The following is a 5,469-nucleotide window of genomic DNA, read 5'->3' as shown; positions in this document are numbered from 1 at the left end:
TCCATCTTCTGTATGTATATCTGAGGATATACATTTGTGTAAACAGTAAATAATGCCAAATATATTAACAACATGATCTGCGAACATGCTAAGAGCCTCTTAGTTGTGTGTGTGTGTGTGTGTGTGTGTGTGTGTGTGTGTGTGTGTGGTATACCATCTATTAGCTTGCAAGCTCACTAAGAGCTGTGGATCACCAAGCACCTCAGAAAGGTCACCCAGCGATTAATGGGCCATAAATTACACAGAGCAGGACGTTTGTGTGTCTGTTACACAGTAAGTCAATGTTTGTCTCACACACAAATGCAAAAAACACATTTACAGCACTCAGCTGCACATGTGTAACTTATATGAGTCAACTTCTAAATCATGAAAACTTTTGAACATATACTCAGAAGGACATTACAATGAACTACTGTAGATTAATTCCCTGCAGACTTAGACTTACCTCAACCACTGTATGCCTGATACCACTACTCACCCTAAAAGTTTCTCAACACCGGAAGCATTTCAGTCATCAGATATGCTTCTATTTTAATCGATACCACTGTCACAGGCTGCATAACAGCTCTATTTAACCTGTGCTCTACAACAGGATCTCGAAGCATCATTTAATGTTTCAAGTATATTTTCTTCCATTTAGGTGCGTAACAACAACAATTGTGTGGTGGTCTCTGAGCAGTGCCATGGGTGAACACTCAATACTGTCCCTGAACACATCCTGACATGCTGCTGTCACTACTCCTCCTGTGTAGACATTGTATGAAGTGAACCTATTATTAACCAAAGTACATAATTCTTCAAATGTAACCTTGAGTGGACCTACTTTTTGTTCGCAGGTGGGAGCTAAAATCCCCGACAAACAAAGAAAGACGGTTGAAAATTTTGTAAGATGAGAAAAACGTCCACAGCATGGAAAACTTTTGCTGAATCAAACCTCCATATGAGGGTTAATATAAGGTGGGCTATAGTCCTAACACCCTTGCTTCTGGTCTGACCAGTCGCTCTCGCTCCTCTCTCTAACCACAATTCCTGCTGTTATCAAAGGCAAAACTGTCCCCCAAAAAACTGAAAAAGAATTGGCACAGGATATAGGGTGTACAAGTAGGTATTAAGTTTAAAGGGGACATATTATACAAAATGCACTTTTCCATGGTTTTCTATCAGTAGTATGTGTCCCTGGCATGTCTACGAACCCCCCAAACATGAGAAAAGTCCATCCTCTCCGTCTTTTGCTTTCTCCACCTTTCAAGAAATGTGTGCTCAAACGGGCGAATTGGAGATTTTCCCCTGATGTCGTCAAGAAGGGCGATGCCACCTCCCCCCGGCTGACACTCCCCGAGCTAGGTGTGTGTTCCGCCCACTGAGTCCGTGTTGCAGACGGTACGCGAACACTGGCTTTCGGTAGAACAATGTCGAAGGTACGAGCGAAACACAGTAGTTGCTTTGTTGTTGGCTGCACAAACCAACACAGAAGTCTTTTTTTAACCCCTACGCCCGAGGATCTGAAGACCCAGTGGATTCATTTTATTTTTGATGGAAATGTACCCGCTCCAACTCCGAAAGTGTTGTACGTGTGTGCTAACCATTTCACCTCGGACTGCTTTCTCAACGAGGGCCAGTACAATGCAGGATTTGCTACAAGTCTGAAGATAAAGCTTGGATCAGTACCGACTGTCCGTGACCCAACTTTGAACTTGGGAGCTGTAAGTTTTACAATTTTATGTTGCTTTACTGTATGTTCACGAGAGCCTGTTGCGTGTGTTGTTAGCATGGCAGCTAACGTGGCTAACGGTTAGCGTCGTCGACACGCAGCCGGGTATAGCGGGGTACAGATTGAATGCAATTCTTCTGCTTGGTATCGCCGTGTGATATTGATTAGAGCCACCCTGCTAAATGTATTATACTTTAAAGGCGTTTTAGCTGTCTGTAAAGTCAAGCCGGTAAAATTCGGACTAAATATCGGCTCTGTAGTGATTAGCATAGGTGTCCGGGCTTGTTTATTAGTGCTGTGAAAGTTAGTATGAGGAGTCACTCTTTATGATGTTGTTTTAACTTGATATAATGTTTACACATACATTACCTTCAGGGAATATCTAGATAAGCGCATAGTTACAGGGAATATGTGAAAGGGGATAGGCTACAATATACATTTTTAGCATTTTATGCATGTAGTAGGCTATTTATTGCACTGCTTGCAGCTGTTGCCATAGGACACATTTGGAAAGATGTTGGTGTAACCTCTGTTTCCTTTGTTCAGGCCAGCACATCAAGTGCATCTGTAGAGCTTCCTGCAACAAGGGATGTTGCCTGCCAGACTCACTGGAGACACGAACAGTAGGCACACAGTTATCCTTGAGGACTCTTCAGCCTCACATCAGAAGTGCAGGTCTGTATCCACCTGAAGTGCATCTACTTTTGATAAAATACTTTCACTTATAACGTGATATTGTTCTGTGTTTATGTGTCTCTTTGCTATAGTTTCATTTATTAAAAAAATATAATTGGTTACAGGTGTCCAGGCTACTGTGTCCTGCAAGGACTTTGGTGTTGGGGCATCCGTTGCTACCTCTGCAGATCCTGTGTGTTTTTCATAAACACCTATAAAGCGACCCTCTAAAAGACTCCGCCTGGACCTGGAGGAGGAGCAGGATGACAATCCATTCGAGGGCAGCTCTTCAGTGGCAGCTTCTCAAGGGCTGCAATCTACCTATGACCCTGCAGACTCTGCTACAGCCTTGACAGAGTCAACAGTTTTGTCGTAAGTTACTCTAATGCAACTGTGTGATGATAATGATGATGTCATGACAGTGTGTGTGTGTGTGAAAATAATAGACTTATAGTGAGAGGGTGCCAAGTACACTGCTGAAGAGAACTCAAGATGTATAATTGCTCCTAATATGTTTCTTTTTTCTATAGAGACGACCCATCCCCTCCCACCCACAAGATCAAAAAATACATAGTGTACGAGAACTGCCTGATGGAGTTGTTTGCTGTGTGTCCTGTTTGCACGCGGGTGTGTGATGTGCGGCCTCGAAGGATGGGGACTTTCTTGTCTGTGGAGCAGCGGTGCCCCCATTGTGAGTTCTACAGACACTGGAATAGCCAGCCTGTCATGGGAAGCACTCCAGCTGGGAACATCCATCTATCTGTAGCTGTGTACTTGAGTGGAGCATCTTTCTTCAAAATTGTAAAGGTAAATGACAACTACATTCCCTTTAGAGTCTCTTTATATGGCATGTAATAATGTTGTCTGTATGAAAGTTAATTCAGATGAAATTACAGGCAACATTACTACAAAAACCTTTTGTGTCCTTTTTATCCAACAGGTCTTCAAGGCAATGCAACTGCAGGTATTCCAATGACACATTTCGCCGGCATGCCAGAACCTTCATCGAGCCTGCAATCATTCACCACTGGAAAACATCACAGGATGAGATGCTGCAGCAGCTCATTCAGGAGGACAAAGTAATAGTTGGTGGTGACATGAGGGCTGACTCTCCAGGTATATACAGTTGTTTGATATAGTTTGAGGTTAAAAGAAGAGTGACATTAAGAAAATGCCACACTACAATTAATAGGTATTTCAATGTGAGGAGTAATGTCAAGAATTTCACAATGTTTTAACAGGGCACTCTGCAAAGTTTGGGAGCTACACAATGATGGACCTCAAGACCAACACTGTTGTGGATGTCCAGTTGGTTCAGGTGAGTGACAAGAAATCAAATTGCAACAAGATTATTCATTGAAATTTGTAATTCAATGTCCATTTGGTATTTTCTAATACTGTGTATTTATATACATTTTTTGCGGGGCGGCAGAGCAATGAGGTCGGTGGTAGCTACCATATGGAGAAAGAGGGCCTGAAGAGGAGCCTAGCACTGTTGGATGCACGTGGTGTGTCTCTTGACTGCATTGTCACTGACCGTCACCCACAAATCCAGAAGTTCCTCAGGGAGAAAAACATCACCCACTATTATGATGTCTGGCACATGGAGAAAGGTATATTTCCTAATTTTCACGTGCAAGTACTATTGTTAAACCATAAAATCTCATGATCTTACAAAATGCACATTGTAGCAATGGCCTATCCATCCACATAGTAGTGGCTACTCCAAGTGCATTAGGCACAAAGCAGTATTCTGTATGATTGCACATACAGTTTGAGTAACATATGAAAGAGGCTTGGTGTGCTTACAGTTACAGTGTAAAATAGTGAGTCTGTTGGTACCTCATATTTATTGATTTTGAAATGCTGCACTTGATACCACTCAATTTAGACATTTTTAATGAAAAATGTATTTTGTATGCACTGTAGGAATTTCAAAGAAACTGGAGAAGATCAGCCAGATGAAAAACTGTGAAAAACTACAGAAGTGGATGAGAAGCATAAAAAACCATATATACTGGACGGCAGCTTCCTCAACAACCGGGCCAGAACGAGTGGCAAAGTGGACCTCAATCCTCAACCATGTCCAAGATATTCATACACATGAGGATCCTCTTTTCCCCCAGTGTCAACATCCACTGCGCCAGACAAGGGACAAGAACAAATGTCTTTCACCAGGTGTGTTACTAATAAACAGACTAAAACCTCATCACACAACTCCTTTTATTATAGTTAGTGATCAGAAATATTGTAAAAACCACATCTAGTGATTAAGTAAGTTTTAGTAACTATCATTAATAATTATTACTGTATTGTATTTTTTTTTTTTTTTTTTTTTTTTTTTTTTTTTTTATTATTTTGTTTTTAGCATCTCCTGCCTTGTACAAGCTAGAGAAGGTGCTGACGAACAAAAGGACTCTGAAGGATGTCGCGAAACTGAGCCCCCACCACCAGACCTTATCTGTGGAGGCTTTCCACAGCGTCATCCTTCGTTTTGCCCCAAAGAATGTTGTCTTCCCATTTCTTGGAATGCTGTGCAGGTAAATGAAGCTGTGGTTACTCAGAACTAGTGAGAGTGTGTAGGCTAAGGTTTCTGTCAATATTAACACCTTTGATTTTCTCTTTACTGTACCTCCAGACTCTACCTGGCTGCCACGCACTTCAACGAAAATGCTGGTCGACCACAAGCCCAGACAAAAGAAGGTGAACCACTGTTCAAGGTCCACTTTCCAAAGGCCATGAAGGGAGAATGCAGAGCTAAACCAGTTAAGACTGAGCCGACATTCCGTAAGTGTTATATTATTTTATTTTTCAACCCAAAAATGTTTTGTACACATTGTATCAAGTATTGCACGTACATGTTATAACAGTTCCAACAAAATAAAGTAAAGAAAATCAACTTATATATACTATATATACTATAAAAATAATAATTTAGATAAAGTGAGTAATGTCAGGAGGTAGTTAAAAACAGACTTTCAGTCTGTTTTGTAAACAAAAATTTTGTGTTTTCTCAAACAGGATATTTGGCTGACATGGTGGATCTCATATTTGAGAAAGTCTTTGTTGACCCGGGACCATAA

At 41.2% G+C, this 5,469-nt stretch overlaps 1 pseudogene; it reads left to right on the top strand.

Annotated features, from left to right (window-relative positions):
• Window positions 1–1,409: 1,409 nt before the first annotated feature.
• LOC147818261 (uncharacterized) lies at window positions 1,410–5,469 on the top strand (annotated as a pseudogene).

This window comes from Seriola lalandi, unplaced genomic scaffold, assembly GCF_002814215.2.
Source record: "Seriola lalandi dorsalis isolate HSWRI2012SDOR001 ecotype SW California unplaced genomic scaffold, Sedor1 jcf7180002054664, whole genome shotgun sequence".
Taxonomy (NCBI): Eukaryota; Metazoa; Chordata; class Actinopteri; order Carangiformes; family Carangidae; genus Seriola; species Seriola lalandi.
This window is presented reverse-complemented; position numbering and strand designations above follow the sequence as displayed.